General features: G+C 49.3%; 1 long non-coding RNA gene across 1 annotated transcript in view; it reads left to right on the top strand.

Annotated features, from left to right (window-relative positions):
* The window catches only part of LOC105539846, a 43,187-nt gene extending 17,412 nt beyond the window's left edge, over window positions 1–25,775 (top strand). The window contains exon 3 of the long non-coding RNA XR_001006112.1: window positions 24,248–25,775. This is a non-coding gene — a long non-coding RNA (uncharacterized LOC105539846). The remainder of the gene's footprint in view (window positions 1–24,247) is intronic.
* The last annotated feature ends 600 nt before the right edge of the window (window positions 25,776–26,375 follow it).

Here is a 26,375-nt window from a genome sequence, read left to right as displayed (position 1 = left end):
TGAGTTGTGAGCACTGCACCAACAGGTGTTTTGGAACATCCCTGAGGTATGAGCACTGCACCAGGAGGTGTCTTTGATCATGCCTGAGTTGTGAGCACTGCACCAGCGAGTGTTTCGGAACATCCCTGAGGTGTGAGCACTGCACCAGGTGGTGTCTTCGATTATCGCTGAGGTATGATCACTGCAGCAGGAGGTGTCTGTCTTGGATCATCCCTGTAGTGTGAGAACTCACAAGGAGGTGTTTTCAATCATCCCTGAGGTGAAAGCACTATACTAGGAAGTATGTCGGATCATGCCTGTGGTGTAAGCATTGCACCAGGAGGTCTCTTAGATCATGTCTGAATGTGAGCACCTCACCGGGATGTACCTTGGATCATGCCTGAGTTGTATAGGCACTCCATCAGGACGTGTTTTGGATCACCCTTGAGATGTGAGCACTGAACCAGGAATCGTCTTGGATCATCCCCGAGTGTAAGCACTGCAGCAGGAGGTGTTTGGCGTTCTCCATAAGGTGTGAGTACCGCACCAGGAGGTGTCTCGGGTCATCTTTGAGGCGTGAGTACTACACATGAAGATGTCCTGGATCATCCCTGAGATGTGAGCACTGCACCAGGAATTGTTTTATATTATGCCTGAGTGTGAACACTGCACCAGGTGGTTTTCTGGATCATTCCTCGGTGTGACCACTGCACCAGGAGATATCTCGAATTATGCCAGAGTTGTAAGCACTGCATCAGGAGATGTTTTGCTGATCTCTGAGGTGTGATCACTGTACTAAGGGGGTGTCTTGAATCATCCCTGAGGGGTGAACACTGTGACAGGAGGTGTCTTGAATCATTCCTGAGGTAAGAGCACTGCACCAAGAGGTCTTTGGATCATCATACCTGAGGTGTGAACATTTCACCCAGACGTGTCTTATATCATATCTGAGGTGTGACCCATGCACCAGGAGGTGTTTTGTATCATGCCTGAGTTGTGACCACTGCACCGGGGGTATTTTTGAACATCCCTGAGGTGTGAGCACTGCACCAGGTGGTGTCTTGGATCATCTCTGTAGTGTGAGGTGTTTTTAATCATCTCTGGGGTGAGAGCACTATACCAGGAATTGTGTTGGATCATGCCTGAGTGTCAGCAGTGCACCAGGAGGTATTTTAAATTATGCCTGAGTTGTGAGCACTGAATCAGGAGGTATTCTGAATCATGCCTGAGTTGTAAGCACTGCATCAGGAAGTGTTTTAGATCATCCCTGAGGTGTGAGCACTGCACTAGGAGATGTCTTAGATCATCCCTGAGGTGTGAGCACTGCACCAGGAGGTGTCTTGGATCATCCCTGAGGTGTGAGCACTGCACTAGGAGATGTCTTAGATCATCCCTGAGGTGTGAGCACTGCACCAGGAGGTGATCATCCCTGAGGTGTGAGCACTGCACCAGGAGGTGTCTTGGATCATCCCTGAGGTGTGAGCACTGCACAAAGGAGTGTCTTGTATTATGCCTGAGTGCAAAAGCTGCACCAGGTGTCTTTTTAGATCATCCCTAGGTGTGACCACTGTACCAGGAGGTATCTCAAATCATGCCAGAGTTGTGAGCACTGCATCAGGAGATGTTTTGGATCATCCCTGAGGTGTGAGCACTGAACCAGGAGGTCTCTTGGATCATCCCTGAGTTGAAAGCACTGTTCCAGGAGGTGTCTTGGATCATGCCTGAGTGTTAGCACTGCACCAGGTAGTTTTTTGGATCATCCCTAGGTGTGAGCACTGCACCAGGAAGTATCTTGGATCATGTCTGAGTTGTGATCACTGCACCAGGAGGTATCTTAAACCATATCTGAGTTGTGAGCGCTGCACCAAGAGGTGTTTTGGAGCATCCCTGAGGTGTGAGCACTGCACCAGGTGGTGTCTTGGATCATGCCTGAATTGTGATTACTGCACCAAGGAGTGTTTTGGAACATCCCTGAGGTGTGAGCACAGCACCAGATGGTGTCTTGGATCATCCTGTAGTGTGAAAACTGCACAAGAAGGTGTTTTCAATCATCCCTAAGGTGGGAGCACTACACCAGGAAGTGTGTTGGATAATGCTTGAGGTGTAAGCACTGCACCAGGAGGTGTCTTAGATCATGCCTGAGTGTGAGCACCTCACCAGGATGTACCTTGAATCATGCCTGAGTTCTTTGGGCACTGCATCAGAACGTGTTTTGGATCACCCTTGAGGTGTGAGCACTATACCAGGAATTGTCTTGGATCATCCCTGAGTGTGAGCACTACAACAGGAGGCATTTGGGGGTCATCCATAAGGTCTCAGCACCGCACCAGGATGTTTCTTGTATTATGCCTGAGTGTAAGCACTGCACCAGGAGGTATTTTGAATCATGCCTGAGTTGTGAGCACTGCATCAGGAGGTATTTTGGAACATCCTCGAAGTGTAAGCACTGCACTAGAGGATGTCTTGGATCATCCCTGAGGTGTGAACATTGCACCCAGAAGTGTCTTATGTCATGCCTGCAGTGTGAGCACTGCACCAGGACGTGTCTAGGATCATCCCTGAATTGTGAGCACTGCACCAGGAGGTGTCTTGAATCACGTCTAAGCGTGATCACTGCACCAGGAGGCATCTTGGATCATGTCTGAGTTGTAACCACTGCAACAGGAGGTGTCTTGGATCATCCCTGTGGTATAAGCACTGCACCAGGAGTTGTCTTGAATCATCTCTGGGATGCAGGCAGTGCACCAGAAGGTGTCTTGGATCATCCCTGATGTGAGAGCACTGCATCAGGAGGTCTCTTGGTTCATCACTGAGGTGTGAGCACTGCACCAGGAGGTGTCGTGGATCTTTTCTGAGGTGCAGGCACTGCACCAGGAGGTATCTGGAATGATTTTTGAGGAGAGTGCAGTGCACCAGGAGTTGTCTTGGATCTCCCCTGAGGTGGGAGCACTTCCACCACGAGGTGTCTTGGATCTACCCTGAGGTGTGAGCACTGCAACAGGTTGTGTCCTCAATCATCCATGAGGTAGGATCACTGCACCAGGAGGTGTCTTGTATCATTGCTGAGGTGGAAGCACTGCACAAGGAGGTGTCTTAGATCAACCCTGACTTGTGAGCACTGCACCAGAAGGTGTCTTGGATCATTTCTAAGATGCAAGCACTGCACCAGCAGATGTCTCAAATCATGCTTTAGGTGGGAGCACTACACGAGGGGTGTCTTGGATCATCCCTGAGGAGGGAGTACTACACCAGGAGGTGTCTTGGATCATTTCTGAGGTGCAGGCACTGCATCATAAGGTGTCTTGGATCGTCGCTGAAGTGTGAGCACTGCACCAGGAGGTGTCTTGGATCATCCTTGAGGTGTGAGCATTGCACCAGGAGATGTCCCAGATCATCCCTGAGGTGCAGGCACTGTACCAGGAGGTGTCTTGAATCATTTCTGAGGTTCAGGTGCTGAACCAGGAGGTGTCTTGAATCAGCCCTGAGGTGTGAGCACTACACCAGGAGGTGTCTTGATTCATCCCTGAGGTGTGAGCACTGCAGCAGAGGTGTCTTGATTCACCCCTGAGGTGTGAGCACTGCATCAGGATCTGTCTTAAATCACTTCTGAGGTGTGACCATTGTAGCAGGAGCTGTCCTGTATCATCCCTGTGGAGGGAGTACTACACCAGAAGTTGTATTGGATCATCCTTGAAGTGTGAACACTGCATCAAAAGGCATCACAGATCATCCCTAAGGCTTGAGCGTTGTACCAGGAAGTGTCTTTGATCATGTCTGAGGAGTGAGCACTGCACTAGGAGGTGTTTTGGATCATCCCTGAGGTGGGAACACTACACCAGGAGGAGTCTTGGATCATCCCTGAGGTGGAAGCAGTGCACCAGGAGTTGTCTTGGATCATTCCTGAGGTGTAAGTACTGCACCAGGAGGTATCTTATAACATCCCCGAGGTCAGAGCACTACACCAGGAGATGTGTCAAACTTGACAAGTAGGCACTGCACCAGAAGGTCTCCTGGATGATGCCTGAATTGTCAGCACTGCACCAGGAAGTGTATTTTATCATCCTTGAGGTCGGAACACTGCACCAGCAAGAGTCTTGGATTGCGCTTGAGATGTGAGCACTTCACAAGCAATTGTCTTGGCTCATCCCTAAGGAGGGAGTACTGCGCCAGGGGGTGTCTTGGATTATGCCTGAGTTGTGAGCACTGGACCAGGAGGTGTCTTGGATCATCCCTGAATTGTGAGCACTGCACCAGATGTCTTGGATCATCCCTGAGGTAGGATCACTATACTAGGAGATGTCTTGGGTCATTCCTGAGGTGTGAGCACTGTAGGATGAGATGTCTTGGATCATCCCTTAGGTGCAGTGATATGATTTGGTCATGTCCCCACCCAAATCTCATCTTGAATTGTAGCTCCTATAATCCCCACATGTCATAGAAGGGACCTTGTGGGAGGTAACTGAATCATGGAGGGAGTTACCTCCATGCTGTTTTCGTGATAGTGATTGAGTTTTCAGATCTGATGGTTTTATAAGGAGTTTTTTCCCCATTTACTTGGCACTTCTCCTTCCTGCCATCCTGTAAAGAAGGATGTGTTTACTTCGCCTTCCACTGTGATTGTAAGTTGTTTGAGGCCTCCTCAGCCCTGTGGAACTATGAGTCATTTAAACCTCTTTTCTTTATAAATTACCCAGTCTTGGGCAGTTCTTTATAGCAGTGTGAGATCAGACTAATAAACACCCTCACGATTCAACTACTTCCCACCAGGTCCCTCCCATGACACATGGGGATTACGGGAACTACAATTCAAGATGAGATTTGGGTGGGACAAAGCCAAACTATGTTATTCTATTCATGGTCTCTTTAAAATACCATATCCTCACACTTCAAAACACAATTATGTATTTCCAACAGTCCCCCAAAGTCTTAATTCATTCCATCATTATCCCCAAAGTCCAAATCTAAAGTCTCATCTGAGAAGGCAAATTCCTTCTGCCTATGAGCCTGTAAAATCAAATATGAGTTAATTACCTCCAAGATACAATGGAGGTACAGGCATCGGACAAATACACCCATTCCAAATGAGAGAAATTGGCCAAAACAAAAAGGGTCCAGGTCCCACCCAAGTCCAAAATCCAACAGGGCAGTAACCAACCTTAAAGTTCCAAAATAATCTCCTTTGACTCCATGTCTCACATCCAGGTCACGCTGAATCAAGAGATGGGCTCCCATGGCCTTGGACTGCTTCACCCCTGTGGCTTTGCTTTCACGAGATGGCACTGAGTGTCTGAGGCCTTTCCAGGTGCATGATGCAAGCTGTCAGTGGATCTACCATTCTGAGGTCTGAAGGACAGTGGCCCTCCTCTCACAGTTCTACTGGGCAGCATCCCCATGGGGACTCCCTGTGGGGGCTCCAACCCCACATCTCCCTTCTTCAATGCCCTAGCAGAGGTTCTCCATGAGGGCTTTGTCCCTAAAGCAGACTTCTGCCTGGACATCCAGGCATTTCCATACATCCTCTGAAATCTAAGACCCCCCACAGGTCCAAGACTGCATGTAAGCCACCAAGGCTTGGGGCTTGCACCCTCTGAAGCAACAGCCTGAGCTCTATGTTGGCCCCTTTAGCCACAGCTGGAACTCACTACCACCAAATCCCTACACTATACAAAGCAGCAAGGCCCTAGGCCTAGCCCATGAAACCATTTCTTCCTCCTAGGCCTCTGGGCCCATTATGGGAGGGGCTGCTGTGAAGAACTCTGACATGCCCTGGAAAGAGTTTCCCCATTGTCTTGGTGATTAACATTTGGTTTTTCATAACTGATGCAAATTTCTCCCGCTGGCTTGAATTTCTTCTCTGAAAATGGGTTTTTCTTTTCTATCACATCATCAGGCTGCACACTTTCCAAATTTTTATGCTCTGGTTCCCTTTTAAACATAAGTTTTAATTCCAAACCATATATTTGTGAGTACATAAAACTGAATGCTTTTAATAGCACCCAAGTCACCTCTTGAATGCTTTGCTGCTGAGAAATTTCTTCTGCCAGATACCCTAAATCATCTCTCTCAAGTTCAAAATTTCACAGATCTTTAGGGCAAGGGCAAAATACCACCAGTCTCTTTGCTAAAACATAGCAAGAGTCACCTTTATTCCAGTTCCCAAAAAGTTCCTCATCTCCATCTGAGACCACCTAAGCCTGGACTCCATTGCCCACATCACTATCAGTATTTTGGTCAAAACCATTAAACAAGTCTCTAGGAAGTTCCAGACTTTCCTGAAAGACATCTTCCTGTCTTCTTCTGAGCCCTCCAAACTGTTCCAACCTCTGCCTGTTACCCAGTTCCAAAGTCACTTCCACATTTTTGGGTATCTTTATACCTGTGCCCCACTACCCAGTATCAATTTACTATATTAGTCCATTCTCATGCTGCTATAAAGAACTGCCTGAGAATGGGTAATTTATAAAGGAAAGAGGTTTAAATTACAGTTCTGCAAGGCTGGGGAGGCCTCAGGAAACTTACGGTCATGGCAGAAGGCAAAGGGGAAGCAGGCACGTCTTCATGTGTCTGGAGAAGGAGGAAGAGAGCAAAGAGGGAGGTGCCACACACTTTCAAATGACCAGGTCTCCTGAGAACTCATTCACCATCACAAGAACGCAAGAGGGAAATCTGCCCCCATGATCCAATCACCTCCAACCAGTCCACTTCCCCAACACCGGGAATTACAATTCGACATGAGATTTGGGTTGGGGACACAGAGCCAAACTATACCAGTGCTTAACCTCATTTGAGTTGTCACAGACAACCAGGAGGCTTGAATAACCCACTGCTTCCAGACTAGATGGCTTTCTGTGTGACCCCAAGAGAGACTCACAGCCTCTGCTGATTCCTATGTAAAGTGTGGGTTGGAACTGGATGGTATTGTAGGCTCCTTTAGCTCCGTATGATTCTCATGTAAAATTCCACCCAGCAGTCAGGCAAGAGGTGCACTGGGGACAGGAGGTGGAACCCGCAGGTTGTTGATAAAATCCTGAAATCCCTTGGCTCTGTGCTTCAAACAGGCACCTTCTCAACATCTATGACTGTCTTTGAACTGCTCATAAAGAGCGCTGATTAATGTGACACTTCACATGCCCACCATGAAATTAGGAAGGCCCTTAGATCTCCTTCAAACCTGTGGTGCCGGTGCCTTCGCCCCATCAATCAAAGATGAAACTGTGATTGCACTGCAAGGAGACGAGGCCATCCTGGAGTTCTGCCATGAAAGAATCACTGGGACTCAAAGGAGGGGAAAACAAGGGAAGGGGAGAAGGAAAGAGAAGCTGCTTCCAGAAGGAATAAATTTGTGCGTGTACTTTGATCCTGCTATGATTTTTATTTGTTTTAGCCACATCCTTTTCACTGCACCACTCAGCTAAAGGTGCTTTAAATTAGATGGTGCTAGGAAACCCTCTTCCTCCCCCCTCCTTCTCCTGCCTGCCACACAGGCCCATGGTCTTCAATCAGTGTGAGATGTATAATCATGTCATGCTCAAATGTAACTGGAATAAATTGAGACAAATAAACTCAAAGGCACCACATGCATTTAGAATGCTCTTTGCCAGGGTTTCCTAAAGTGCTTGCAGGCAGCTAACTCTCAATGCAAACAAAAAGTGGCAGTGTTTACCCAGCTTTGCTTTGGAGCATGTTGAGAGCCTCTGACTCACAGATTGCTGCTGACTGAATCTGCGCATACATCGGTGTTCACTGTCCCCCAGCTAGCTTTCTTTCCTCTTCCACACTCCTCCCTTTCCCAGGTGTCCAGGATGAATAGAGACTTGTTTGGGGTCCTCTGTTCTTCTCCTCTATCTGTCTTCAATAGGATAGCACAAAGATCACAAGGGCCTTGAGAGCAGAGATGGGAAGTGAGAACTGTGTCTCACTGTAAGGATCCCAGGACCTTTGTTCAAACAAAGCAAAGCAGCGCCTGGCATGGCCGGCCTGTTCTGCTCAGCATTCAGGAGAGAGCTGCCTACCAGAAACCTCCTCTTTGGTGCTCTTGTTAAAGAAGAAGATGCCTCAGGGCACCTTTAAGGGAAGATCTGAAATGAACCTCTTACCTTCCAAAACCTTTTTTCTTGGCCAGTCTTGTTCCATGACCAGTCGCGTGACTGTGGATTTACTGGCTGTCTGGACCCTCACCCTCCCGTCAGGGTGCCATCTTATCCATGTCTCTGCTTGAGAGACACACATGTCAGCTCTCTGCTCCTGCATTGCCGGGCATCGCCATGATGGTCTCAGAGCCCACTGGTCCCCAGCATAGAGGTGAGCTTCAAACAGTAGCATGATGATGAAGGCGGTAGGTGCCTAGTAGCTACGGACTAGTAGCTACGGATTATATCAATTTCCAATGATTAACAAGAAGCCTCCTTAATTTTAAGGATGTACTTTTTTTTCAGAAATAAGGTCCCACCCTGGCACCCAGGTGGAAGTACAGTGGTACAATCACGGCTCATTGCAGCCTCAACCTCCCAGGCTCAAGTGATCCTCCCATCCCTGCCTCGCAAGTAGCTGGGACTACAGGCACACCATCATGCCTGGCTAACTTTTTAAATTACTATTCTAGTAGACATGGAGTCTTGCTATGTTGCCAAGGCTGGTCTCAAACTTCTGACCTCAAGTAATTCTCCCACCTCAGCCTCCCAAAGTGCTGGGATTACAGATGTGAGCCACTGTTCTGGACCAAGTATGTACATTTCTAAATAACACCTATTTTCCTGTGATTTTGTTGGCTTTGCTCTATGAACTGCTAGCTTGCCATGCCTCCCTGTCATATCCTCTGACAGTTTTCACAGTCTGATGCCCCATGGGTGTCTCTCTCTCTCTCTCTCTCTCTCTCTCTCTCTCTCTCTCTCTCCCCCCTTTCTTTGGCTGCCAAGAGTTCATTTTCTCAGCCTGTGACAGCACCTCAGGTTCCCCAGTTTCTTATGGGGAATCACACCTCCCCTGCTACATTTAGTCTGTTGAGAGCACAATTCCAGGTAATCAGCTTCTACGGCAGAAGTGACAGAGCCTGAGCAGCCTCTCACTAGATTTGGAAGAACTAGAAAGCAGGTCTCGGTGGCCCACTGCCCAGCCCCTAACACCATGCTATGGCACTTCCTGCCCCCTGAGTTTCATTGATTCCACACCCGGCACCCAGCCCTCAAGTCCATTCTGGGAGCATCCTGTCCCTCCCCCAGACAGACACATGCACTGGATATCCTTTCAATAAAACCATCTGGGATGGGATCCAGTCTGGAAGGTAAATCTTAGAAACCTTTCCCTTGTCTTCTTACACATCTCTTTTGAATTCTTACATCTCAGATCAATTCTGCTAGTTAACACTTCCCAGGAAAGTCACCATCCCCTCTGACGTCAGAATGTATCAGGAGAGAGTCTGTGGCAGGGAGAGTAATGTTCCTCAGCGTTCAACCCAGTCTCCACATTGTCCTGTCTTCTTGCTACACAGCCAGAGCAGGGGCATGTGACTGGTTCTAACCAATCTGGGCAAGTGATGTGTGTCACCTCTGGGCCAAAATATAGAAGAAACAGTGCGTAAGCCTCCAGGGGTCCCTTCCCCTCCCCTACTCTCCCAGATGGTGGGGTCTCGATCAGCCTGGGTCCTGGGTGTCTCGGTAGAGCAGAGCCCCTGCCGACCTCCACAAAACATGTAGCCTGAAAAAGAAGTAAATCTGTGCTGGGTCAGTTTCCAGGACACCAGGATTGGCTCCAATGTGTTCCTAATATCAGTGATTTCCATGTCGTGGCTAAAAATACCTGGCCCTCCCCAAGGATACAAAAATACTCTCCTATATGTCCTTCTGGAATTTTTCAGTCTTTCTTTATTACACCTAAATCTTTAATGTAGTTGAAATGTATTGTATGTACGGAATGGCAGAAGGATGTTACTTTTTAGGTAACATTGTTTTCCCTGTGGATAGCCAGTGATCTAAAATCCTGTATTCAATTCTCCCTACTTATTTGAAATGCCCCACGGATCAAATGATAAAGTCTGCCACATACGTTCTCCAGATCTGGAATCTCTGCACTAACTGGAATTACATGCCTGTTGTCAGTGTCAGTCCTTTTGGGAAAGTTACTTAGCGTGTTCACCAATTCTCCTCGAGCCAGTGCCTACTCGGGACGTGCATGACACAAAAGGGCAGGGCCGCATTCCAGTGAGTGTGTGTAGGAAGGCATGGGAAACCTTGCAGGCAGCAGACACTGCGGGCAGGTCGGGGAGGGCCGGACGGACCAAAGTCTTCCTGAGGAAGGTCAAGGGGACTTGCCAAGCCCACCTGATGAACAAAAATTGAGAGCAGAAGAGGGCAGAGCCCATCAGCCCCTGAAAATCTCCAGCTCCAGGACCAAGAAGCAGAGTCCTTGAGGCACCATCCCTCACACCAGGACAGCACTTGAGAGTGTTGAGAGGCACAAGCCCAGGGTCTGGGCGCAGTAGCTCACACCTGTAATCCCAGCACTTTGGGAGGCCGAGGCGGGCGGATCATGAGGTCAGGAGATCGAGACCATCCTGGCTAACACAGTGAAACCCCATTTCTACCAAAAATACAAAAAAAAAAAAAAATTAGCCAGGCATGGTGGGCACCTGTAGTCCCAGCTACTCGGGAGGCTGAGGCAGAAGAATAGCTTGAACCCAGGAGGCGGAGGATGCCATGAGCCAATATCATACCACTGCACTCCAGCCTGGGCGAAAGAGCGAGACTCCATCTCACAAAAATAAAATAGAGAGAGAGAGAAAAAAAGAGCAGCACAAGCCCAAATCAGACCCGCACTGCTCTCCAGCACCTTGCAGACACTGATGGAAGCCTGGGCCATGGTCCTCGCGGGGGACTGGGCATGGCAAGAGCAGCTGCAGGTGCAGCTGTTTCTGGCCAGTATCCCAGGAAACCCCATGCTGACCGTATGGACTGACGACGTCCCTTTTCAAGATCAGCTGTGTCTTCTCTTCCTCAGGCCACCACCCTTTCCAAGGGTAGAAAAAACCCTTGATGAAAAAAGGCAACAGGACATGCTGGGCAAATTAAATCACTTAATATTTCAAAATATTATTCGACCACAATAACTGTAGTTGTCTAAGAGAATCTGCATTTGTGTGGTTCCTTAAATTGTACTTTTTTTTTAATGTATTTTTTTTTTTTTTTTGAGACAAGGTCTCACTATGTTACCCAGGCTGGTCTGAAACTTCTGGGCTCAAACAATCTTCCTCCCTCAGCCTCCCAGAGCATTGGAATGACAGGCACGAGCCACCACGCCCAGCCAAATTGCAGTGTTTCTTCCTGTCTTTAAAATTCACTTGACTTCCCGTTCAAAATGGCAGACTGAAGCGTTTACATCTTCTGCCACAAATCCCATTAAATTAACAAACTAAATATGGAACTATGAATATATTTCCTATAGCACTAGAAATAGAGAATGGTGCCTAATTCTGGAGGATGTTAGTAGAACCCATCACACCGATGCCAGAATAAAACGGAGGGAGAAGCCAAGGGCAGCACCAGCGTGCGACGGGCTTTCCCTGAGGAGCCTCGGCAACAACTCATGTGTGGCAACATTGGCGGCTTTCAGCAGGAAGGGCCATGGGGCTGTGATGGGACTCACAGCAGAACTCCTAGAATAGATACAGAGAGCTTGGCTGAACCACCCACCCCGCCCCCGACCATCCAGGACATTCCAGTAATTTCACTTAGTAAAAAGCGACGCAAGAACTGCAGTTTGGGAACCAGGGGATCCCACAGGGCCAACCTCCCCCTTGGCCCCACTGAGCTATTGGCTGAACAAGCACAAGCCCCAGGCTCCATTCTAAGCAAGGGGAAACACATCCTACTCCTTGGAAGAGCCTGAAAATGTACTATGTGTGCAGCGGAGCCCAGGGCAGCTCCCGTCCACGAGGCTCGAGTGGCACCATGAGCCAGGTGTCAGCGCTCACTTCCTTCCCCTGGCCGAAGCACCTTCGAGACAGGGCAAACTGATCACTTGTGCCCAACAAATGAAGGCCAACGGGTGGCCTGAGCCCCCAGTCAGCACCGCCCAGGAACCTAGACACTCAGCTGCTGGGGTTCATACACCTGCTTAGGACGGAGGGCACGCATGCCCATCGGTACTGCCCGCCTGCCCCTGGGGTTTGCACCGTGACCAACTCCAGCCTCCCGGGTCATCTGCCACTCCAGCCATCCAAAAGAACCGCCAAGAAAGGGGAGCTTCCGCCAGCTCTTGAGGTGGGAGGTGACGGGTTCCGAATGGCCTTTGAGGAAAATATGCACCAAGAAAGGACTGGAGCAGACTGGCCAATTCCTTCGCTTGGGCTCTCAGGGGATGAGGGGTTCTGGAAAGTCTGAGTTGTCAGGGAGGTGTGGATTCGAATCTCAGCACTGACTCTGACAAGCTGTGTGACTTCAAACAAGAACCCATCCGCTTTCTGTCCAATAGGGACGGAAACGCCACCTGGCCAGGCCCTTCAGGGATGTGACCCCAGTGGGCCCGGCCTGGAGCAGATGCTGTGAGATGGCATCGTGTCACGTTGGCATGGGCTGCAGCCCCTCGTGAACACTTCCTTTCGGTCCTTGTTAGCTGGTGTCTTTGGGTGAGTCTCACGGTGGTGTCTCATGGTGAGTGTCAAGCACGGCAGCAGGGAGACCTCTCCACCCACCCCACTCCCCAGGACGCCAGGCTCCCCTCCCACCAGTTGTACAGAGACGTCAGCCCACAGAACCATGTGCTGTGTAAGCTCCTCACTGCAAACACCCCCAAAGGTCAGAGACCAGGGGACCCACAGGAGAATGAGAGGCCTCCGCCTCTGAGGTCAGGCCTCTGACCATGGCTGTGTGTGCTGTGATGCCCTGCATGGCTCTCCTCCCCCAGGAGGCCCGCCCGGCTCAGTCCTGTCTACGGGGAAGGCCACAGAGCTCTGGGGGCTGGCTTTCCTCAGCCCTGAGTAATTACAGACATGTGTCTGCACATGTCACCGGCCAGACTCCCACGACCCTGCAGTAGATCCTCATTAACCCAGGAACTCAAGGACTCTGAGAGGAGCAAGGGGCCGAGAGGAGCAAGGGGGACCTGGGCACTGGCAGGGATGGGGAACCTGCAGAGACGCCCAGACAGCCTGCGCCCATGCTAACGGGCAAGGTATACCACCTGCCCTGCGAATGACGAAGGGGGAGCCTGCCGCAGGGCCAGGGATGGCCGTGGGGCCAGGGACGGGCGCGGGGAGCCTGAGCAGAGCAGGTTGGGGAGCCACAGAGAAGAGTTTATGAATCGGCATCCAGCCCCCTCCCCTCTCCCTCCTGAGCACGGCTATTAAACCCCTTCTGGCCTCCAGATGCGCAGTCTGCAAGCTATTTCCCTTTTGTTATTTCAAGCTCAGGGCCTTGATCTTTTGCCACTTTGGAAGAAGCGGAGAAACAAAGGGATCTGGTGCTGTTGCTTAATAGTGCGCTGGCTTGGCCCTGCTGGGCCGGCATGTGTCTGATGCTCTGTGCCGTCACTGCAGAGCCATCCCTTTGATGGGAGCAAGGCAGGGACAGAGCCCAGGAGCCCTCTAAGAGCCGCTCAGCAGCTCCCTCTCCCGTTCCCGCAGGCTTTCACCTCATGCAGGGGGAGCTGGCCCACTGTCTTCCTCCTTGCCACGGTGGTGGCCGCTTAGAGACAAGAGATTGATAATGGAGAGCCCTCGGGGTCCCCGAAGGATCGGAGCACAGTGCAACCAGTCACCAGGGCTGCTGGGCCCTCGACTGCACTTCACTCAAGCTGAAGGTGCAGCGTCCCCCGCAGACTGTCAGTCCCCCACCCCCCTGCAGCATGTCAGGAAGAGCACTGAACTAGATGTCCGCAGGCCTGCGTTCCAGTTGCCTGCATGTCCCGGACAGGCTGAACCTCTGCTTGCCTGGTTGGCCTCTGTGGCACTGGCTCTGAATTCAGGGCTGGGCCCAGATGGGGACGCAGCAGACACTTGCTGAGTGATGAAAATCCCAGCACTGCCATGAGGAGCCATGTGACCGGGGCCTGTTCCATTCATTCTTCATTCCCTCCCTCCTGTATTCACACACCCCATAAGCACCCTGACCGCCTGCTCCATGCCAGACAATAAATGGATTCCACCCCGACCTCAATTGTAATTGGTGTAACGAGGGCTGTGACAGAGACCCTGATGGAAGGACGTCAGGGTGTCCCACCAGACGGAGGAATGGGCGTCGGGATGGCAGAGCCCAAAGAATGGAGGGAGTTTCTCAAGTGAAGGAACAAGGAAGACCGGTCCAGGCAAAGGATGAAGCCTGGGGGTACCTGCAGACACAAGAGATTGAGGACATTTGGGGGCCACTCAGGAGCCCGTGTGGCTAGAGCAAAAACCCCAAAGAGACAGAAAAGAAGATTTACTAAACGGGACTGTGCATCCCCCTGAGAGCCCAGGAGCCAGGCAGGGTAGACAGTAAGGAGGGGACCCACCTGCAAAGTGTGAGAGGCTGACCGGCCAGCTGGGGGGCTGCAGGCAGCAGCTAGTGCACAGGCTGCTGTACCCCAAAACGGGAGGGGGGCCACAGCCGAAGAGGAGAGGGAGGCAGCTCTGAGAAGAAGAGGGAAGAACAGTCACCAGGACCTGGGACTGCACACCCCTGAGCAGGTGGTGACATGCAGGCCCCTCCAGACAAGGTGCCTGGAAGGAACACGAGCGCTATCTGGGAGGGGCTCTGCTTTGGGGGCACTTAGTGTGCCATGACTGAAACAGGTGGCAGGAATGACCAGGCAGAGGGCAGGCGGATACAGCCAGCCAGTATCAGACGTCAGGAGCACTGTCTGGGCCAGAGGCAGGGGAGAAGGCCACAGCAAATGCAGGGAAGCGAGGCCTGGGGATGGAGGGACCCAGGGCAGCCTCCACACTTGAGGGTCAGGCTGCAAAGTGGAAAGGTCCGCAGAATGCCAGGATAAGGTCCTGGAGACTGGCGTGTCCCATCGTGGGGAAACACAGTCACCTGTCCCCCTGCTGCTGCTGCGGGAGGGGAGGGTCTCAAGACACACGACCATAGGCTCCCACCACAGAAACACTCTTGCCTACACCTCGGTCCTGCAAACCTGCTCCTCACCCCACACTGTCCCAGGCCTGAGGGTGCAGGCTGTGGCTACATTTTCCTGAGCCACAGGCTTGTGCGGTGGGATCCACAGAAAATGCCTGTCCAGATGCCTTTGGTTTGCACAAGGTGCTGCCACTCTCAGATCAAGGAGGACAAAGCCCTGGGCTGGGAGTGAAAGGCCTGAGCCAAGTGTGAGCTCTGTCTCTGGTACAGCAATGACCATATCTTTCAGCCTCGTTCACTCTGCTGGGTGTTAAAACACTTGACCACACCCACAGAGGGCTGATGCAAGTATCAGTTGGGTATGGAAAGGAATGCTTTGTTCATTGTTACAATAACACGAACACTAAGGATGTTAAGAATGTTTAAGTTCATCATTACCACCACCATCACTATCATCGCCATCATCATCACCATCGCTATCACCATCACCATCACCACCATAATCACCATCACCATCCCTGTCAACCATCACCATCACCACCATAATCACCATCACCATCACTGTCACCATCACCACCACCATCATCACCACCACCACCATCACCACCATCACCACCATAATCACCATCACCATCACTGTCACCATCACCACCACATCACCATCACCGCCACCACTATCACCACCATCACCATCACCACCAGAACCATCATCACTCTCATCATCGCCACTATCTACCCTGCACTTAAAGTCCTGCTGCCACCCTATCCTCTCAAATAGTCTTCCTGTGACAGAGAATACGCAACTCTCTGAGTCAGCCCATCTCATTTACAGACAGTTTTGCTAGTAGAAAGCTATTTGCTTCTTTTGTTTGCTTGTTTGTTTGTTTCCATTGTAACTGGCCTTCCCATCTATATGGTCTGTTGAGTGTTGCTAGAAAAGAATACCTGAGGCTGGGTAATTTAATTCTTAAAAAAAGAGGTTTCTTTAGCCCATGGTTGTGCAGGCTAGGAAGTTCAGGGGAATGGCAAGCTTCCCTCCACCTCCCTCTGGGAGTCAGGGCAAGGAGACCCTGCCTCCCTTCTCCCCCTGTGGTCAGGGCACAGGGCGATGTGATGAAAACTCCCGCTTTGTGTCTTTTCAAACACAGAACAGAGAAGGGGGAACAAGTGTTCTGGAGCCCCAGGCCTGGCTATATTACTTAGACTTGTACCAACCTGGCCATATCATTTAGCTTTTCAGAGTCTGAATTTCCCCAAGTGGTTATGATGAGAATTAAAGGAGGCCATGTGACTGCCAGATACACAGCCTCACCCCCAAGAAGAGCCTAAAATTGTGCATCTCCCTGTGAGCTCCACTGAGAGACAGCAGGCTCCAAGGAGGAGGCCCACAGGGAGAGCAGTGCCTACTGCTGGGGTCGCCTCTGGGGCCCAAGGTTGCCGGTGGCTGGGCCCCCAGACGGCAGGGCCACAGGTGACTGGGAGTTCTGTGAGGTGGGGTGGGTGGGACCCCTGGGACCAGTCGTACCTGGCCTGAGTATAGCCTCCCCACAAGCTGTTGCCAGGGGCCCAGCTGACCCTCACTGGGTGCCAAGCCAGGCCTCTTCAAACGGCAGCAAGTAAAGAATCATTCAAGCTAAGAAGGAAAGCCAGGGCTAAGAGACGGCAGCCCCAGTGTGCAAAAGGCAGGGTGTACAGGTGCCTGGCCAGCTGGCTTCCAGTCCAGGCCACATCACTAAGTACCAAGAGATTGACTTACCCACCCTGGGCCTTGACTTCTCCACTTTAACAGCAAGGCCAGACCAGCACTGCCCACGTACCAGAAGTAGTGTGTGCATGCATGTGTGAGGAAGTGTGTACACAAACCTCCAGGGAGGGGCTCTCTGATTTTCAACAGGTCACCAGGGACCCAGCACTGAAAACTGAACACAGACTCCAGTGGTAGATAATCCCCAAGAACCTCCAGGTTCAGTGGCCCAACCACCATGGCCAGTGCAGAATCCCTGGGTGGGAGGGGGTGAGGGGGCACCTCCAGAGAGCAGATCCAACCCCCAAGCAGCAGGGCCCCTGCAGGACGCTAAGAACACCCTGACTTCTCCTTTGCTCGCTCTGGATAAGAAAGGCTACAGGATCTTTGTCTAAATAGCACAACGAGGCCAAGGGTGGAGATGAAAGTGCTGAGTTGGCATTGTAGGAATAGTTCCTGATAGGCCAGATCTCAAAGTTGGACATTTGATTGATGAATTCCTCCGTGTAAAAATAAATAGCATGACGACCCAGCTCTCCACAAAGAGCAGAGTGGGAGGAGAAGCTGCAATGTGCCCCCCACATGACGAGCCCAGGACAGCATGTAGGTCTGCGTGTGTGTGCAGTGCGTGTCTGTGTAAGTAAATACACCAGCGTGTGTGTGAAATGTGTTCTCACATCAAGCGTTCCGACCCTCCGTTTGCCTGAGGAGGCGGAAGTGCTCAGAGTGAAAATCAGATGCAGACATGTGTATGACAGCAAGTCCAAGTCTAATTAAAACAAGCTTCCCACCTCCCCTCTCCAGGAACTGAGATGACCCCTGCTGGATTCTCAGTAGCTTCTGTAGGTTTGGTGCATTTTTAAAAGGAGCTAACCATTATCCCATCAAGTACATCGGACGAAGTGTGTATGTTTCCATTTAAACCCCCTGAGTCTAAGATGGTATTTAATTCTGTGAAAACCACTGAAATCCTGCAGGATTCTGAGGAAACAGTCTATTGATTCACGTCAGTCCTTCCCGAACCTCAGACAAAACGAGAATTCTTTCCCGATGAGCCTCCCACCCCCGTAGCAGGGCGGACGCTTAGATGAAGCAAGAGCTTTGATGTGAGAGAAGTGCCGTCGCTTGAGCCAACAGACACAGCTGCCCCTCGAAGGGACCAAGGAGATTTCCCATTAATGAGCTCTGGTAAATTCCAGGACTGAGGCAGGGTTTTATTTCACCCTGGATGGTGAAAGAAAGAAAGAAAAATGGCATAATACTGCACACTTACCAACATGTCATACATTCTTACACAAATCGCACCGCAGAACATACTCCCTCTTATCCGCTACTACCAAAAATAAAGACAAAGACAAGGTCAAGGATGCTGAAATCACCAAAAACCGCCAGCCCATGACAGATACTCTGGAGAAAACCCGCTGTAGGGGTGCACAGAGAACAAAGTCTGAACTAAAAGGAGTCGCGGGGCCCAGGCATACAGGACAAGGACTTTTGCTCTCTCTGGTTTGGGGCAAATGGAAAACCCATATGAAACTCCCATCACTCCAAGATGGGCAAATAAAAGAATCCCAGCACCTTAAGCTATACAAAACTTCAAAATGAAAAAACAGCAAAGTAAAAAAGCAGATAAAGAGAGCATTTCAAAAAATGGTAATATATTAAATAAAAGTTGAGACAAAAATTGTTCCCATATTCTCAAGTAAATGAAAGAAAGCATTTTAAAATTTAGACCTGTAGGTATCTTTTTCATCTGGCTAATTTTGTAAGTACCTTATATATGTATATATGTTTATTTATATACACAAAGCACATATAGTTATATAAATATGTTTATATAATCATATAAATACATGTTAAGTACTGTATATATATTATCTTACCTAATCCTTAAATTGAATAGCCTTATTTCCATTTTACACATGAAGAAACTGAAGCACCTGAAATTGAAGTCAATTGATAATTATAACAATAAATATAAATGGGACAAATACACTATTCCAGTTTCTATTTGCTGGGTAACAAACCACCTTAAAACTTAGCAATATAAAAGCCATTTTATTTATGCTCACAATTCTGCAGGTTAGGAGTCAGGGCAGGCACAGACAGGAAAGCTTCTCTCTGCCCTACCACGTTGGCAGTCTCACTCTGCTGAAATAGGAGATAGCAGGGACAGCTCAACTGGTGCCACATGTGTGGGCCTTGATTCTTCTTGACATGGCATCCTCTGGGAATTCTCAGTAACCTCTGTAGATTTGGTGCATTTTTAAAAGCAGCTAACCATTATCCCATCAAATATGTAGGATGAACTGTTTATGTTCCCATTTAAACCTTCTGAGTCTATGAGGGTATTTAATTCCATGATATCCAGCAGGATTCTGGGGAAACAGTTTACTGGTTTACATCAGTCCTTCCTGAACCTCCAACAATGCAGTTCTTTCTCGACGAGTCTCCCAGTCCTGTAGCTCTGGATGGATGTTTAGATGAAGCAAGAGCTTTGATGTGAGAGAAATTACCAAGGTGACTTATTTTACTGCCAGTCTAGTAGTGATCCTAGCACCTGGGATGGTATGGGTGGAAAAGCTAGGAGCTGGACAGCACTTTCTCTCCCTCTCCCTCTCTTTCCCTCTTCCTCTCTCTCTCTCTCTTCCTCCAAGTGGCTTCTTGACATGGCTATCTTGGGTTCATCATAGAATTGTGGCCTCAAGGTAGTTGGACTTCTCACATAATGGCTGCCTACCCTCATCCCCTTTCAAGTGAGCACCAAGATACCAAAGCAAAAGCACCAAAGTTTCTTCAATCTAGCCTTAGAAGTCATGCAGTATCAAGTATCCTGCATTTCATTGATCAAAACAGTCATAGAGCCTGTCTAAATTCTGAGGGAAGGGAACCATAGACCCCAACTCTTGAAGAGAGGACTGTCAAAGAAGTTGTGGCCATCTTTAATCTGCCACACTTACCTTTTACAAGAAAAAAGTCACTCAGAAGTCAGGAAAGGCTGCAATGCTCTAGAGGAAACCAACTGAAGAAAATAAACAATGCACTCCTAAATAACCAATGGGTCAAAGAAAAAATCAGAAGGGAAACTAGAAAATACTTTGAAGTGAGTGAAACAAAAACACAACATACCAAAACTTATGGGATATAGCTAAAGCAGTACTTAGAGGGAAATGTCTAGCTATAAATGCTAGAAAAAGAACAAAGATCTGAAATCAATAACCTAACCTTCCACTTGCAAACCCCAGTGGTAGATAATCCCCAAGAAAATAAGAAAAATAAGAGCCAACCCAACTGAAAACAAGCAGAAGCAAGGAAATAATAAAGATTAAAGCAGAAATAAGAGAAACAGAGAATAGAAAAACCAATGGGGAAAACCAATGAAACCCAAAAGCTGGTTCTTTGAAAAGGTCAATAAAGCTGACCAACCTTTAGCTAGACTGACTAAGAAAAAAGAGGAATGACTCAAATGACTAGAATCAGAAATGAAAATGGGGACATAACTAACAACCCTGAAGAAATAGAAAGTGTTGTAAAGGAACACCATGAACAATTACATACCAACAAATTGTATAACTTAGATGAAATGGACAAATCCCTGGAAAGACACAAACTGCTGGAGCTGACTCAAGAAGACAACATGAATAGACCTATAACAAGTGAAGAGATGGAACTAGTAATGCAAAAATTACCCAGAAAGAAAAGTCCAGGCCCACCCAAGCTTTATCACTGAATTTTGCCAAACATTTAAAAAATTAATACGAATTCTTCACGACTCTTCCAAAAAATAGAAAAACCACAGGAACATTTCTTAACTCATTTTATGAGGTCACTATTACCCTGATGCCAAAACCAGAAAAGACATTACAAGAAAAGAAAACTACAGACCAATATCTCGTACGAATATAAACAAAAAAATTCTCAGCAACATACTAGCAAACTAAATCTGCAACGTATAAAAAAGAGTTATACACACACCCATGGCCAAGTGGGATTCGTCCCAGAAATGCAAGCTTGTTTCAACATCTGAAAATAAATGAATATAATACATCATATCAATAAAATAAAAAACAAAAGTCATATATTATTCTCAATAGAACCAGAAAAAGCTTTTGACAAAATTCAACACATTTTCACGATAAAAAAAAAAAAAACTCAACAAACTAGAAAGCAGAAGAGAACTTCCTCACTTAATAAAGTGCATCTACAAAAAACTTACAGCTAAGTTTGTACTTGATTGTGAAAGACTTAATGTTTTCTCCCTCGTATCATCAAAAATGATACCTTTTGTGCTTCAAGGGACACTATTAAGAAAGTAAAAATAACTCAGTGAACTGGAGAAAATACTTACAAATAATACGTCTGATAAAAGACTTGTATTCAGAATACATACCCTTCTAACTCAGTAATAAAGACAAATAACCCAATTTTAAAATAAGTTAAGAAGATTAAATAGACATTTCTCCAAACCAGAGATACAAATGGCCCATAAGCACATGAACAGATATTCGGTATCACTTGTCAGGGAAACACAAATCAAAACCACAAGGAGATACCACTTCACACCCACAAGGATTTCTAGAAATCCAAATGTTCATCAACTGACAAATGGATAAACCAAATGTGGTCTGTCCATACAATGGAGTATTATTCCACCATAAAAAAGAATGAAGTATTGATACATACTACAACATGGATGAACCTTGAACACATTATACTGAGTGGAGAAAGCCAGACACAGAAGTCTGTATATTACATAATTTCATTCATATAAAAGGTTCAAAACAGGGAAATCTATGGAGACAGAAAGTAAATTCGTGGTTGCCTAGGTCCATGGGGAAGGGTGAAGCTAAGGAGGTGGTAACTAAGTGTTGGGGGTGGGGGTGGTCCTTGTTCTTAGAGCTTCCAAGATGGTGGCGGGCTGCTTCCAAGATGGTGGCAAGCCTCTTGTTCGCTAACCTGGAGTTCTTGGCCTCACAGATTCCCAGGAATGGAATCTTGGACCATGTGGTGAGTGTTATAGCTCTATCAGAAGCCGTGGGTCACGGAAGAGAACCATGGAACCCAGTGACTAGTGTTCAGCTCGATTAGGACAAACCTAGGCACTTAGCCGTGTAGGAACAATGACAAGCCTTTAGCCCGATCAGGAGCGGCAATGGGTGCCTCGCTGGGTCAGAAGCACAGCGGACACCCTGCTGGATCCAGAGGGGTGGAAGTCAGCAGTGGGTCTGCAAAGGCGGCAAACAGCAGTGGTAGACAGCGAGCGAAAGCTCAGCTCGAGCCGTAACAAACACGGACCAGAAGAGTGTGCAGTTGCAAGATTTAATAGAGTGAAAACAGAGCACCCATACAAAGGGTGGGGACCCAAAGCAGGTTGCCGTTGCCTGCTTGAATGCATGGGTTTATATCCCGATCATTGTCCCGCCCCCTGTGCTTTCAGGCAATAGATGACTGGCTATTTCTTTACCTCCTGTTTTTGCCTAATTAGCATCTTAGTGAGCTCTCTTTACTACCTGATTGGTCAAGTGTGAGCTAAGTTGCAAGCCCTGCGTTTAAAGGTCACCTTCCCAGCTATGCTTAGGGATTCTTAGTTGGCCTAGGAAATCCAGCTAGTCCTGTCTCTCATAAGGAGGATCAAAATGTTTGAAAATGAACCATGACGACAGTTGCACAACTCTGTAAATGTACAAAAAACACGTAATTATATTATTTAAAGGGGTGCATCTTAGTCTGTTCAAGCTGCTATACCAAAATACCAACAACTGGATAGCTTGAAAACAACAGAAATGTATTTCTTACAGTTCTGGGAAGTCCAAAATCAAGGTACTGGTAAACTCAGTGTCTGCTAGGGGCCCACTTTCTGGTTGATACATGGCACCTTCTAGCTGCGCCCCCACATGGTGGAAAAGAGGAAGAAGAAGTTCTTGGGGGCCTCTTTTAAAGGGGTACTAGTCCCATTCACCTAATCACCTCCCAAAGACTCCACCCCTAACACCATTACCTTGGTGATTAGGTTTTCAATATATGAATTTCGGGGACAGACAGACATTCAGACCACAGCAGGCTAAGTTGTATGAGATATCAGCTTAGACATATGTATGTGAAAGCCATTATTTTTTTAAAGTCATAGAACCTTTCCAGATTTGTGGGGAGCTGGGAGTTGACCCCACCTCCTTATAGAAGGAATGTCAAAGACTTTGAGGCCATCTTTAATCTGCCACACTAAACTTTTTAAAGAAAAAAATCACTCAGATTCAACCTTCTTGAAAATCAGTACTGTGATTTAAAAATTACAGCCCCTGCCGGGCGTGGTGGCTCACGCCTGTAATCCCAGCGCTTTGGGAGGCTGAGGTGGGCAGATCACCTGAGGTCAGGAGTTCAAGACTAGCCTGGCCAACACAGTGAAACCCCATCTCCACTAAAACTACAAAAATTAGACAGGCGTGGTGGTGGGCACCTGTAATCTCAGCTACTAGGGAGGCTGAGGCAGAAGAATCGCTTGAACCAGGGAGGCAGAGGTTGCAGTGAGCTGAGATCGCACCACTGCACGCCAGCCTGGGTGACAAGAGCAAGACTCTGTCTCAAAAAACCAAATAAAAGAAATAAAAATAAAAATAAAAATTACAGCCCTTAAACAAGGCTCAGCAAACTGCCTTTGGTCCAAATCCAGCCTCACTTCCTGCTTGTGTAAATAAAGTTTCACTGGAACACAGCCACACCCACTGTGGCTTTCTCACAATACAGCAGTGTTGAGTATGTATGTCAAGGACCGAATGGCTCACAAGGCCTAGAATATTCACTATCTGTCCCTTTACAGGAAACATTGCTGATTCCTGCCCTAAAACAAAACAAACAAAAAAACTCAGAAACGCTGAAAGTAAAAGAGTGAGCAAAATGTGTGGCCGATTGAAAAAAAAAAACAAGTCTCTGCCCACATGAAACCTTGCAATGACATCATCCCTCACCGGGTGCTGCTTCTCCTCCAGCACCTTCACTGCCCCCACCAGCAGCCACAGTGGGGTGGGAGCAGCTCCAGACGCGAAAGTGCAGGGCTTGGCACAAGGCGGGGACGGGCGTCTGTGTATCAGTAGAACGATGGGCCTCGCCCAACCGTCAGGCAGACCACTTCAGCCAGTGGTCAGAAGCCCACCCTACCTTCCACAGTGTGGTTCCAGCCCTAAGCCCAGTTACAGCCTGTCGTGAACTGGGTTCCCCAGAAGTGGTCCCTGGCCTGGGGATGACTGCAGGTTTGCAGGTGAGAGCACAGCTGTGGACAGGGTGCGCCCTCCCGGGGAGCTCCCGGGTGCTGCCAGCACTCCTGGATGTGGCCGCATCTTTCCCACACCCGGCATTGTCTTCACATCGCCTTCTCCTCGTGCTTGTGTCTGTCCTCTTCTGTCTCTTACAAGGACATTTGCCATTGGATTCAGGGCTCACCTTCATTCAAGATTATCTTAAGATCCTTAATTTTATCTTGCAGACCCTTTTGCCCATGAGGTCACATCCTCACGCTCTGGATACACATCACTCTCGGGGCCGCCATTCTAGCCGCCTCACCTGCGAGCAGCAGCCTGGACCTAGAAGCTGTGTCCCCTGTGCTGCCCAGTGGAGTCCAGCACCTGGCACCCAACACCCAAACAGGGTGACCACCAACCTGGCTGAGGAGACTGTCCCCAAGATGATCACAGCACATCAGGCAGGGCTCCTGAGCCAGCCCCGCAACACTGCCTCGCTCCCAGTACGGCCAGAAGCGTAGCTGACGCCAACCCCTGAAGCAGCCAAGGCGTCCTCTAAGCCCAGAAGTGCCAGGGATCGGGGGCTGCCCAGTTCCAGACAGGGTCATTACACTCCCGACCCTCGGAGGGGACCCCCGCCTCCCAGCTCCAGACAGGGCCGTCACACTCCCAATCCACAGAGGGCCCCCCTATGCCTCCCAGCTCCGGACAGAACCGACTGCCCAGCTTCACCGACCTCCACGCCGCTGCCTGGGGTCTTGCTCGAACGCAAGAGAACACGGGTCTCGTTGAGGGCTCCTCTGTCCCACGTCTCCTGCTCCTGGACACCCAGGCCTGCCCTCACCACTGCCGCTGGACACCGGGCAGGGATCCTGGCCACTCTTCTGGAGGGCCGGTCTGATGTTGCAGGTGCAGCCACTTCACTGTTTGTCCCTCACAGTGTGCCAGAGGCCCTCCTCCCTGCAAGAGCCGCTCCCAGGGCCCAGCCCACCCCTGAGAGGTGCTGATGAGAATGGAGTGTGGAACCATCTGCCAGCCAACCCCTGGTGGCCTCTTGGGGGTGTTCTGCCCCATGGGGCCATGCATGGTGTGGCCCTTCCCAGTGCTGTCATGTCTGAATGTGGCCCTGCAGACCTGCCCCCACTGGGCCTGAGCACATCCCCCGGGGCCTGATCCCAGGAGCTCCGGGAGCAGCTCGCACACACCTCCATGGATGCCTCCCACAGCGGGAGGGACAGGAAAGGCCAGCTCCATGTCCCACATCTCACTCTTCAAGCTGGGAAAACGATGCTGTTACCTTGGGAGGCGAGACCCTCCAGATGGGAACCTTGAGGCTGGGAGCCGGTGTGTTCCCGGAATTCGGGGGAATATTTCATTCCCTGTGTACAGTGTCTGGACTTACATATCACCTCCTCCCAGGCACCCAGGCATCACTTCACAACCCCATGCTCAGCAAGCCCCAGAGAACACTCCTCAATAAACTATGAGTGTTAATGCCGGATGCAATAAGATGTGATTAAATTTTACACAAGGGAGGGGTGTAGGTACTTCAGAATCGTAAAAACAGCTTTTCCACAAAACTGTCAGCATTAGACACAAATATGGGAGCAAAGGGGCACTCGGGCTTATTCAGATTGCTCAGTTTGCTTATACTAAGTGTGCACAACATAAAAAACACCTGCTCCACTTTTAAAATCGGTCTTCTCCGTTGTGCACAGGAAAGTTATAGTTTGCAGAGGTTTTTTGTATTTTAATAATGCCACCCATTTTGTGGTGTTTAAAGAGTGAGAAGATACAAGGCTTATTTTAAAAGTAAAAGTATCTAGGTTCCTCCCAAAAGAAATCAAGATGAAAAAACACCCGAAGGAGGGCAGCCAAGTGAGGAGACCTTCCGGAATCTTCTGTGCTGACCCCCACTTCAGCAGGCCGTGGCAGAGAAGGTCCTGGGGTGGCGGGGAGGTGGAGGGTGGGCACAGCCCCTGCCTCTCTCCGCTCCCTGAGGCGCCCACCTCCAGAGACCCCTTTCTAGTAGGTTAAATGGGTGCTCGCTCTCCACCACCTGCCCCAGCAAGCAAGCCGCAAAGCCGGCACCGGGCAGGCCCACCCAGCTCTGTTAGCGGAAACTGAGGAGAACTGACTGCCCCAACCAGAGCGAACTAACAGAGACCCTCGGAGGGGCAGCAGGTCAGAGGTCAAGTGCAGGGGCCCTGCACCCACTCCCTCACTGTGGGACCTCGGGGTGTGACTGAAGCCACGGACTCACTGAAGCCACTTTCTCACGTAAAAACTGGGGACCTGGGTCCTACCTCCAGGGTGGCTGAGGGAAGGGCCTCAACACGGCTGCGGTGACTGCTGTTCAGAGATGCAGCTGAC

The sequence above is a fragment of the Mandrillus leucophaeus genome, unplaced genomic scaffold (assembly GCF_000951045.1).
Source record: "Mandrillus leucophaeus isolate KB7577 unplaced genomic scaffold, Mleu.le_1.0 Scaffold21, whole genome shotgun sequence".
In the NCBI taxonomy this organism is placed as follows: domain Eukaryota; kingdom Metazoa; phylum Chordata; class Mammalia; order Primates; family Cercopithecidae; genus Mandrillus; species Mandrillus leucophaeus.
The sequence above is the reverse complement of the archived record's forward strand: the minus strand, read 5'-3'. Positions and strand labels throughout refer to the sequence as shown.